General features: G+C 36.6%; 1 pseudogene; it reads right to left on the bottom strand.

The window, feature by feature from the left end:
* Positions 1 to 260: 260 nt before the first annotated feature.
* Positions 261 to 1,614, bottom strand: LOC124529022 (elongation factor 1-alpha 1-like; annotated as a pseudogene).
* Between the last annotated feature and the right edge of the window lie 11,020 nt (positions 1,615 to 12,634).

The raw sequence follows: 12,634 nt of genomic DNA, 5'->3' as shown, positions 1-12,634 counted from the left end.
AATTCTGTGACACGCTTTTGGTCAACTTGTTTCCATTAAAAAGTACTGATTTGAGAAATTAATAACTTAAAACTGCCACACACACACAAACTTACTGGGTCCCCAAAACATCCTCCTTTCCTTCTGAAGGTTTCACGATGCATTGCTATCACTAACTAGTCTTTTACTACTAAACTTAAATGGCCAATTGGCACAAAGAGTTCTGAGACCGTTCTTCCACTGCTGATTAAGACTGGGGTGGCAGGTGGTGGCAATGATATTCATTTAGCCTTCTGAGCTTTCTAGGCAGGCTTGGTGACCTTGCCAGCTTCAGCTGCCTTCTTGTCCACTCTTTGATGACACCCCCAGAAACCATCTGTCTCGTGTCACAAACAGCAAATTAGCCCAGAGGATAGTCAGAGGAGCTCTCAACATGCACAGGCTTGCCAAGCACAATATCAACAATGGCAGCGTCACCGGATTTCATGAACCTGGGGCCATCTTCCAGACTTTTTCTAGAACTACGGTCAATATTCTCCTTCAGCTCAGCCAGCTTCCGAGCAACGTGAGCTGGGTGACGATGCAGCACACGTGCATGTCCAGCCCCGATTTGGCTGGATTGTTCAGGATAGTCACCTGAGCTGTGAAGCCAGCTGCTTGCTGTCACCAGCCACATTGCATGATAAGATCTTTGACAGATGTGTTCTTGACATTGAAGCCCATGCTGTCCCCAGGAACAGCCTCACGCAAAGCTTCACGGTACATTTCCACAGACTTTACTGCGGTTATAACATGGACTCGAGCAAAGGGGACCACCATGCTGGATTTAAGAACACCAGTCTCCATTTCGCCCATAAGCACGGTACCAATGCCCCCAAATTTGTAGATGTCCTAGAGGGAGAGACGCAAGGGCTTATCATTTGGACGGGTTGGTGGCAGGATACAATACAGACTTTCAAGGAGCATGGTTCCACTGGCATTACCATCTTTATAGGTGACTTTCCATCCTCTGAACCAAGGCATGTTAGCACTTAGCTCCAGCATATTGTCGCCGTTTCAACCAGAAATCGGCACAAATGCCGCTATGTTGGGATTGTAGCCAAATTTTTTTAAGGTAGGTGCTGACTTCCTAACGATTTCCTCATCTCTCTTCTGGCTGGAGGGTGGCTCAGTGGAATTCACTTTGTGAACACCAACAATGAGTTGTTTCACACCCAGTGTGAGCCAGAAGGACATGTTCACGGGTCTGCCCATTCTTGGAGATGCCTGCTTCAAATTCACCAACACGAGCAGCAACAATCAGGACAGCACAGTCAGCTTGAGATGTGCAGTAATAATGTTCTTGATGAAGTCTCTGTGTCCTGAGGCAACGACAGTGGTCACATAACACTTGCTGGCCTCGAATTTCCACAGGGAAATGTCAACGGTGATATCGTGTCCATGTTCAGCTTTCAGTTTATCCAGGACCCAGGCCTCCCTGAGAGGACCCTTTCCCATCTCAGCAGCCTCCTTCTCAAATTTTTCAATAGTTCTTTTGTCAACCACATTTGTAGATCAGATGACCAGAAGTGGCAGACTTGTCCAAATCTGTGTGTCCGTGACGATGATATTGATATGAGTCTTTTCCTTTCCCATTTTGGGTTAGGTTAAGCAGGGGTTTTCATGACACCTGTATTCTGGCAGCAAACCTGTTGTGAAAAATCTGATTATATCTTTTTAAAAACTTGTCAATCTTTTGGGAAACTTGGTATTTTGAAAAGAAATAAGTGAAAAGGGAGATCCTGGGTCTAAAATTCAAGTCAGATTGACTTCAGGAAGAATCCAATGTGACAAATTTTAAGTTATTGCTGAAAAAGTGAAGGAGAATACCACGAGGAAACTAACCACACAAACACAGCTCATCACTTTTGTGCCCCTGGTATATTTCAGGTTCAATATTCACCTCTTAGAATTCCCATAACCGCCATTCCTAACTATGAGCTATCTATGTATTTTTGTGTCCTCCAGGCACAGTGAAAATACCACCTCACTGATTTCATTTCGTTTAGATAATATTTTCAACAAGGCAAGGACTCATTATGCTCTACTCTTTGAACATGTACACAAACACCCCCCAAACAATTAGACTGTTATGCCTTTGAACGTAGGGGTTCTGCTTTATTCCCTTGTGTCCCAGCACCTACCACTAGGCACATACCAAATGATCAACGCAAATGTGCTGCTTACATAAAAATAAAGTACTTGATATGGAGTTTCATTAAGGTAGAACACGAATTGAACATGAGCAAAACAATAAAACACGTTTAATGTGCTTGTGTTCACTGGTGCCAAGCACTTTACCCACTTTACCTTTAACCCTTAGAATTGCCCTGTCAGGCATCATCATCCACGTTTCACAGAGAGGACATTTCTAGGAAGTAAATTGTCCGCCATGATAACAGCAAGTAAGTAACCCGTGGCCCGGCTCTCAGCCCCGGTCTGTTGACAGCACAGCCCGGTGCTCTTTCCCTTCCAGCACATTTTCTCTCCTTCCTCATTGCTCTAACCACACACCATCCAACTTACATATGACTTTATGAACACTATTATGAAAAAGCATGGAGAAAAATATGTCTCTGCTTCACGGCTGGCTAATATCTTCCAAAGAGATCTCCAACTTAGTAATCACTTTGTCTGGTGGGTGAGTTGCTTTGTTTTGTTTACCAAAATATTTTTCTGTCAGAGGGAAAGGCTGTCTGAGAAAATATACATACATCAGTACAAAGGAATCAAATAAAAGGATTATTAAGTGTTCTAGGTAACCTGTAAGCTAGCCACGGAAATAATGGAGGGATGAGGTAGACTGGGAGAAAGAAAGGGGACCCATCGTGGTCGTCCAATTACATTAAGTCTTCAAAACTCAAGCTCTTGAGTCAGAGGCCTAATCATTGGAGGTCAGTGGACAAAGAAGTTGCCTGTGTCCTAAAGCAAGGCCCTTTTGTAGACTGGGCTCCTTAATCAGATTGGTGTGCTGGTTAAGGAAGCCATGGAGTGACCAAATCCCCTGATTATAGCTTGCGGACACAGGGTCCCACCTGACCCACAATTCAATTACTTATGTTGGGAGAAATTGAAGAATCAGATTAAGTTTCCAGGATCACTCAGCAAGCAGGATATGAAAAACAGCAGCCTGGGTTTGACCAGGATTCAATTTTTTTATGGAATGTTTTTATAATCCTTGCCATCAGAAGTGGGGTCTGATCCTTATTGGTTGTACATTCTCCTAAAAATTGTCACTTTGACTCACACTCTCTAAAGATTGTCATTTACTCAACTAGGGATTGTCATTTACTCAAATTCTTCTTCATTCGTGGCTTGGCAACAGGTGGTTAACATCAGAACCTAACGTTTGCCTTCTTAAAATCAGTACTTGCAAAACATAAACATTCTTGCTACTTGATCTTCTTTCTTCAGCTTCCAAGAGATGATCATAAATAAAATATGACTAATCCTCAACAATTCACTAAGCTTCAGTTTTGTATTTATAGCTACTATGCATACACATGCATAACAAATGTCATACCCGCATTTGTCATAAATATGTAATTAAAACGTTCCCAAGGATTGTGCAAACTGTTCTATATAAATTATCACAACAAACCTAGGAGGTAGTAATGGAAAAAACTGTGGCTCAGAGAGGCAAACGTGCCCAAAGTTGTGTGACTGTTTAAACAAACTATAAATATACATAACTAAAGAGATGACTCTAAGTCCATTGAGACAAACTAATTACATCTTCTGAAGTAGCAAAACCTTATGATGTAAATCATTCTTTTGGTTCTTATCATAAACTGATCTATATTGTCATAGTTTGTGTCCAGTCTTATCTTCAAAGGTCAGCTCTTTAAAGCTGGAGAATCTGATGAAAGCAACGAACACTTTCCCCAGAAAAATCCATGCATCCACCATGGTTGTTCCATAATTTCAGAGAGTTAGAAGGCCTTCTGTAGCCTGCCTCTGGCTTGAAGTTCCATGTACTCCACAGAGCCATGAGCCCCAGGTGCAGAACACTTCACATGCTCTCTTACCCTCCTTCCTGTCTTCCACAGACCTTGTACTCTTCTGTTTCTCAAGAAATATGTTGACTTCAAAAGAGAAAGACCCTTGCTGTGAACCTTGCAGTCCAGGAGCCTATAAATGTGGTTTACCAGAGAACTTGTTTTTCTTTTTTATTATCATACCCTTGAACACATAAAACCCAGGAAAATAACTGCAGCTTGTGCTGAGCCTCAACTTTGGCGAGCACTATGGGAACAGACACTTCCGTATTGGACTGTTTTTGTCTTGCATCAAAAGCTCCAATGGCTGTTGAAGACCTGGATTTGTCTATACCAACTGGCTCATGTTGGAGATATTTAGGGAGGTGTCAAAGTGGACATTATCACTCTTTGGAAACAAAAGATTCTTCTTTCTTGAAAACTCTTATCATGTAAAAATAACCTGGCAGACCAAAAATTGAGACTATTTAATATATGCTTCTAATATATGCTTCTTTGGTAAAAGCAAAAATTCAATTGAAAGATCTTCGTATGAAATTCACATATTATGATTTTACTTTGCTTCCTTCTAAAAGCATTTTAAAGTCTAAACACTCTTTTTATTGTGGGATCTGTAGCAGAAATACCTTAAATCCAGTCCTCTGCTCCACCTTTTTTGACTAATTCTGAACTTTATAATCTTTTGCCTAGGTTCTTAGAACAGCTTTTTGGCTCAGAACCCCCTGACCAAGTTGGTAATGTGGAGTGACTCTAGCTATTTTCCTAATAATTAAGTCTAATCATGTCATTCACTTGCTTAAAAACCTCTCTTGGCTCCTATTGCTTATAGAATTAGAGTCAAATTTCTTATTTTAGCTCTGAAGTCCCTTCTACCACAGTTCTGGCCTAGTGCTCCTTTGCCAACTCCGTGTAAACTCTTGTCCACTTCCTCCAAGCCATTAACATGCCTCTAAAGTCATTTTACTAAAGTCATCACCATTTGCTAAGCACAATAGACCTACCATAATAATTAGCAAACTATCTCTTCTGGAAGGTCCTTTCTTATATTCACCTATTCTTACAAATACCCCTCATCTTTTAAGACTCAATTCAAATGTTGTCTCTTCCAAGCAGACTTGAAACATTTCATGTGTTTATTTATCCTTTTAACTTCAGTTCCATTTTCTTTGTAACTGTTAAGTCTATTCCATTGGAAGTTTTGTGTGTGATGGCTGTCTTTTCAAAAAGACTACAAGGCCCTAAAAAATAAAAACAAATGTTTTTGTCTCTATATACCCAGCACCGGACCAATGATTGGTGTAGATCATTAGCTCAGAAATTGTTTGAATAATCAATGAATAATATATAGGAGTGGAGGTGAGCACAAATTTTTGCTCTGTTGCTAACCAATGTATAAAATGGAAGTAAATAAATTTGAGTAGAGAGTGTCATACATTTATAACTTATATTTTATTGAATTAAATTAACATGCAATATTACAACAGTTTCATGTATACAGCATAGTGATTTAACATTTTTACATTATGAAAGAATCACCTCAATAGTTCTGTCACTACACAAAATTATGCAAATATTGACTTTATTCCCTATGTTGTATATTATATCTCTGTGACTTATTTATTTTATAACTGGAAATTTATATCTTTTAATTTCCTTCACCTATTTTACCCATCCACACCCAGCTCCCCTTTGGCAACCACTAGATTATTTTCTGTATCTGTGAGTCTGTTTCTGTTTTTTTGTGCTTTTTAAAAAATTTTTTTGTTTTTATTTTAAATTCCACATGTAAGTAAATCACATGGTATTTATCTTTCTCTGACTTATTTCATTTATCATAATACACCTTGGGTCCATCCATGTTGTCATGAATAGCAAGATTTCATTCTTTACTATATGAACTTCCAATTCTAGGTTAAATAAAAGTGGCAATAGTGAACATCCTTGTCTTGTTCCTAATCTTAGAGGAAAAAACTTTCAGCTTTTTACCTTTGAGTATGACATTAGCTGTGGGTTTGTCATATATGGCCTTTACCTTGTCGAGGTGTATTCCTCTATCCACTTTTTTGAGAGTTTTTATCATAAATGGAAGTTGAATTTTGTCAAATGCATTTTCTGCCTCTATTGAGACGATCATAAGAATTTTATCTTTTGTTTTTTTTATGGGGTGTGTCATGTTGATTGATTTGTGATGTCAAATCATCCTTGAATCCCTGGAATGGGTCCGCTTGGTCATGGTATATGATCCTTTTAATTTATTGTTAAATTTTGTTTGCTAATATTTTGTTGAGGATTTTTGCATCTATGTTCATTAGTAATCCTGGCCTGCGATTTTCTTTTTTCTTTTTTTTTCTTTTATTTTATAATATCTTTGTCTGGTCTTGGTATCAGGGTAACCCTGACCCTATAAAATAAATTCAGAAGTGTTCTTTCATTTTCAACTTTTGGAGATAATTTGAGGAGGGTAGATATTAACTCTTCTTTGAAAGTGTAGTAGAATTAACCTCTGAAGTGGACTTTGTTTATTGTGACTTTTTTGATTACTGATTCAGTTCCATTACCGCTAATTGATTTGTGGAGATTTTCTAATTCTTCATGATTTCAGTCTTGAAAGATTATATGCTTTTAGAAAATTATCCATTTCTTCTAGGTTGTCTAATTTGTTGGCATGTAATTTTTTACAGCATTCTTGTGATCCTTTATATTGCTGTGGTATTGGCTGTAATTTCTCTTCTTCTGTTTTTTTATTTTATTTATTTGGGTCATCTCTCTTTTTTTCTTAATGATTCTGGCTAGAAACTTGTTGAATTTTCAAAGACAAAGAATCAGTTCTTAGCTTCATTGATCTTTTGCTTTAGTTTTTTTTTTTTTTCCAGTATGTATTTTATTTATTTCCACCCTGATCTTTATCATTTCCTACTTTCTTTCTTTGGACTTTGTTCTTTTTCTAGTTTCCTCAGGTATAAGGGTAAATTATTTATTTGAGATTTTTCTTGTTTCTTGAGGTGGACCTGTATTGTATGAACTTCCCTGTTAAGAAATCTTCTGCTGTGTCCCAAAGATTTTGGAATGTTGTGTTTCCATCTTCATTTGTCTGCAAATATTTTTTTTATTTCTTCTTTGATTCTTTTATCGACCCATTGATTGTTTAGTAATATGTTCTTCTCTACACTTGTTTGTGGGGGTTTTCTTCCAGTTTTTTTCTAGTAATTGATTTTTGGTTTTATGCCATTGTGGTTGGAAAAGATACTTGATGTGGTTTCAATTTTCTTGAATTTCTTGAGACTTGTTTTGTGGCCTGACATGTGATCTACTCTGGAGAATATTCCATGTGTATTTTTTTTAAATGTGTATTCTGCTGTTTTGGGGTGGAATTCTCTGTATATATTAAGTCCATCTGGTCTAATATGTTGGTTAAGGTCACTGTTTCCTCATTTATTTTATATTTTGATAATGTATCCATTGACGTAAGTGGGATATTAAAGTTTCCTACTGTCATTGCTATCTGATTCTCCCTTTATTTCTATTAATATTTGATTTTTATGTCTAGATGCTCTTATTTTGGGTGCATAAGTGTTTGCAAAAGTGATATCCTCTTGTTGGATTGACTCCTTTATCTTATGCAATGTGCTTCTTTGTCTTTTGTTATGGTCTTTGTTTTAAAAGACTTTTCTCAGGGGTATTAGAAATACCCAGCAAAAAAACAAAATAGAACCCTGGACTGAGGTAAAACTTCTTGGAATAAACATAAATTTATTAGGTCAGAAACTAAGGGAGTAAAGAAGAAGAGAAAATTCAGATACAATTGGCGGAGGGCACCAGACAGATATCAGAAAATACTGGATGCTTGGCTATATGGAGAGACCATATTTTTTAATACTCTTCACCAACAACAGGATACAAAATCAGAGAGGAGTACAAAAGAAGAACCAAATTCTAGAAAAAAATCTAGCTCGACCCACTTCTATCCCCTACACAGGAATCTCTTCTTTGAAGTATAGAGGTACCCAGCTCACTCCAATATGAACAACAGAAAAGAATTAAATATTATTTAATTTAATATTAAATTAAATATTATTATATTAAATATTAAATATTAATTTAATATTAAATAAATGTGTAGACTAAATAACCTTAAAGAAATAAATACATATATAGTGAAAGATGAGAACAAAAAGACCACATAAAAGAATTAGAAATATGGGGCGCCTGGGTGGCGCAGTCGGTTAAGCGGCCGACTTCAGCCAGGTCACGATCTCGCGGTCCGTGAGTTCGAGCCCCGCGTCGGGCTCTGGGCTGATGGCTCAGAGCCTGGAGCCTGCTTCCGATTCTGTGTCTCCCTCTCTCTCTGCCCCTCCCCCGTTCATGCTCTGTCTCTCTCTGTCTCAAAAATAAATAAACATTAAAAAAAAAAAAAAAAAAAAAAAAAAGAAATAAAAGTAATAGGTTTAGAAATGAAGACTCAATGGAAACTAATACAAAAGTAGAGAGACGACTCAAGAAGCAATGTTAGGAAAAGAGAAAGAAAAAAGAAAAAATAGAACTAAAAAAAGTAAACAAAGAGATTAAAAATAATTTGAGATAGACATAGGACAAAGAAGACCTAGCATGAGTATAATTGGAGGTCCTGTTGAAGAAAATCAAAACCATGGAATTAACAAATACTAAAATTACAATCCAAGAAAACTTTCTTCTTCATAAGAAATTTGAATCCATATATTGAAATGTACAATGTGTACCTGGCAATTGATGCAGGATAGTTATATCTTAATACACAATAAGAAGCTAGATATTTTTATCGAATTTGGAAAGACTACTTAATTATGGTAACCATAGATGATAACGTGTACACTATTTAACTTTAAATTTCTCAAAATTCCAGAAAATAGCTTGTCTATTTGAACATAAACCCATAGGTAATACCTCTTGAATAAGTAATTACCTCTCATCATCTATCCTACCAAAATAGCCACGTCTGTCATTGTGATAATGATGGCAAATCATGCTGATTTGAAGATCTGTGTTGGTAGTTACCTGTATCTTTGATTAATTAAAATTGCTATCCAATAAATAATCACTTAACATTGTAAGTGATGGTAATTAATGATGGGGGAGGGAGGGAAGATAACCAAAGTTTTGTCATGGAAAATGTTGAAAGCCACTCACCTTGTGCTGTTCTTTCAGTGTGTAAACAAGGAAATGAAACTTAAAGAAGATAAGGAATTTGCCCAAGATAAAACAGCCCGACCGTACCAGGCTTCAAATAAAAAGTTTAGTCTTTTAATTTTTAGGTCGTGTTTTGTGCTACTAGGAGCATGCATAAAATTAAAGTTATTCGTTTTATTTAAGAGTAAATATCATTGTGTGGGAAATTAAAAAATCATAGTTCTTTTTGGAATATGATCTTCACAACCGTTATGTATAAATAATAGAGCCCTCTGAATCAAAAGATAATTTTAAAAATAATAAGTCAGTCAGTGTAGTAAAGAATACTATAATATTATGGATTTATCAAAATCTACATGTTGTCACAGCTTCCTGGGCCCACAGGTACCTTATAGTTAAGTATGGCCAAGTGCCTGATTTCGAGCCAATGCAACGTGACAGAAGTGATCTGTACTGCTTCCAAGCTGGGCTATAAAAACCTCCCATAAGCTGCACTCTAAGAAGGAAGAAAACGTTCTAGGAGCAGATGAGACCAAACTTTGCTTATTTTTTTAATGTTTTTATTAATTTTTGTGAGAGAGAGTACAAGCTGGGGAGGGGCAGAGAGAGAGGGAGACACAGAATCTGAAGCAAGCTCCAGGCTCAAACCCACAAACTGTGAGATCATGACCTGAGCCGAAGTCAGATGCTTAACCGACTAAGCCACCCAGGCACCCCAAACTTTGCTTGTTTTTGATTCTTAGTATCAATAAAGATAATGAGAGAGAAAAAAATAAAACAATTAAACCTCCCATAAACAAATCTGCATTCTCCCTTCCATATCTGCTGGCTAAGTGTCAGTGCCTTGAAAAGTATATATTTAAAACAACAGAGTATTGCTACTTTGGACTGCTAGATGAATTTATAAAGCAGAACCCACAGCCCCTCCAACTATTGGATTTTACATGAGCAAAAACCAAACATCTTGTTAGATTAAGTCATTTATATTTCAAGGTTTACCTGCTACTATAATTAGTGTTATCTTACATAGAAATTTCAGTCAGAGTGGGTAGTAACAAAAAATATAAAATCTGTGTTACTGGCAGAAGAAAACTAGGAAACTAATATCAGAAGCTAGGCAAGTGAATTATCAAGTTAGGCAGTGGGAAAATATTCAGTTACAATGATGCTGATGATATTTGGAGAGGCAAACCACACACCTTCCTAGCCTGTGGCTCTAGCAGAAGAGATTGGAAAACAGAATTACATTAGCATGCATTAGATATTAGTAACTTTATGTGGCAAGCTATTAGAAGAAGAAATGACCACAGAAAACACTTGCAACTAATTTGGCCATCTAATAAAGAATTGGCAGTCTTTGCATATTAAAAGATTAAAGTAGGAGTGCCTGGCTGACTCAGTAGATCATCCTTAGGGTTGAGAGTTCAAGTCCCACGTTGGGCATAGAGTTGACTTAAAAGTAAATAAAAATAAACAAGAGATTAAAGAAAAGCATTAAATCTTTTACAAATATATATAAATTTATAAATATATAAAAATATATCGAGAAATCTTTTATAAATATATATATATGTATATAGTATGAGTGTGTGTGTGTGTATGTATGTATATATATAGAGAGAGAGAGTAGAAAGGAAGCCTCCAAAAATTTAAATCTTTGAAAATTTGGGCATGCTTATCTCAAAGATTAGATTCCAAAGATTAGAGAATAAGATTTTTTTAATTGAATCATTAAGGATCTGATAATATAATTATGTGACAAAGTTTAGATTGAGCCGGGCCCTCAACCCAAGGCTGATGTCCCTAAGGTAAATGTCATTGACTAGAGAAAAAAAAATTGTGATGAAAAAGAAAATAAATTAATTGGATTTAAGAATTATGTCTAACAAAGAATTGTAGCTGTGAGTACCAGCATATTGAACTAACTACAAGCAAAGAGAGGAAAGTCTTAGTAACTTTAAAGGAAGTTATATTGCCAAAACAGCTATGAGTTAAAACTTAAAAGTCTTTGGCTGATTAGTTTTCTATTCATTTGTTTATTAGTTTATTGATGTGGTTTTTTGAAAAAATACCCTGAAATCCTTTGAAATTTAAGAGTTAATGTTTATTTAGACATATCACCTATACGACAAATTCTTGATGTAAATGATTTTGAATTTCCTATTGGCCAAAATATGTATCACATATTTTTTACTGTAAATCCATATAAATGATGTCTATTTGTGAATTTGTATCTTTAAACCTTTTTTCCTTTGCCCCCACCTGCAAAGCAGAAACATTGCTAGACATAAAAATATTCATGATGGGAATATTATTATTATTATTGGATTTGTTTTCTTCTCTTGGTGACGTTTGAAGTTTAAGCCTAGACATAGGCTCCTTTCCTTCTCTGAATGATCATGTCTGATGAAATAGCAAAAACAGAAAATAGACTTTCTTTTTAAAGCCCTTGGCAGAGAATTAAAACAACTCTTAAGCCACCCAACTCATACAGACAGGAAGTACGCAGCAAAAAACTCTGGAACCCTCAACTCCCACTACAAATGTGGTCATGTCACGTCATGGACCAGCGAGAAGCCCCAGATGGCAGAACCAGAGACCATAGAGGACAAGGAAGTTCCTCTCCGAAAGCAAAATTGAGTTCTAAGCAAGGAATATCACTCACAGCCAGGACTTCATAACAGCTGTCCAAAAGGATTTCATCATTACCTTAGACGGCAATTACTACGTATAATGCAATTTTCTGTTTTCTGAATGGGCTATTTATTACAGTCATCCTGTCTCTATTCCACCGTGCACATTGGCTAAAGTGGAGGAGACAGAAACCTTGCAACTAATTTAGCCATCTAATAAATCATTCGCAATCTTTATAGATTAAATGATTCAAGCAAAACATGAAATAGATAGATAGATAGATAGATAGATAATGTCTAAACGATATCTAATTCAGGAATTTCCAAGTCTTAAGATCTGTAATATTTTCACATCCTCCTTAGTGAAAGGCTTTATAATCAAGGTCTTCATTAAACTACTTTAGGCTACTTTCCTTGTCTCTGCCTATAACCTCTTTACCCACCAATGATATTTGTCCAAAGACTTCCTAATGTCCTTCCAGGTCCCACAATTCAGTATAAATAAAAGGAAGCCTGTAGCTGAAGAAATAGTCCACTGTGTTAGTTTATGTCAGCCCCTGCCCTGCCCCTACCCCCTTACCCCCTCCAAGCAGACCCTGAGATAAAGATTTGAGTCCTCAGAGTTTATTTGGAAGGTGAACCCAGGAGATACTGTGAGAGAAAGGGGAAGTGAGAAAAGGAAGGGAAGGAAGACGATAAAAGGTGCTTTATCAAGTAATTTGCCCTTGAATGGCTGCAGTCTTATGGCCTTAGGAAACTGTAAGAGATCCTCTAGAATGTGCACCTCACTGCCATCCCATCCATGGATGAGAGAATTCCTCT

This window comes from Lynx rufus, unplaced genomic scaffold (genome assembly GCF_022079265.1).
Source record: "Lynx rufus isolate CCGP_SWC_20201006 ecotype Redwood Valley unplaced genomic scaffold, mLynRuf1.p SCAF_6, whole genome shotgun sequence".
Taxonomy (NCBI): Eukaryota; Metazoa; Chordata; class Mammalia; order Carnivora; family Felidae; genus Lynx; species Lynx rufus.
Note: the sequence above shows the minus strand (reverse complement) of the source record. Positions and strands in the feature narration are given on the sequence as shown.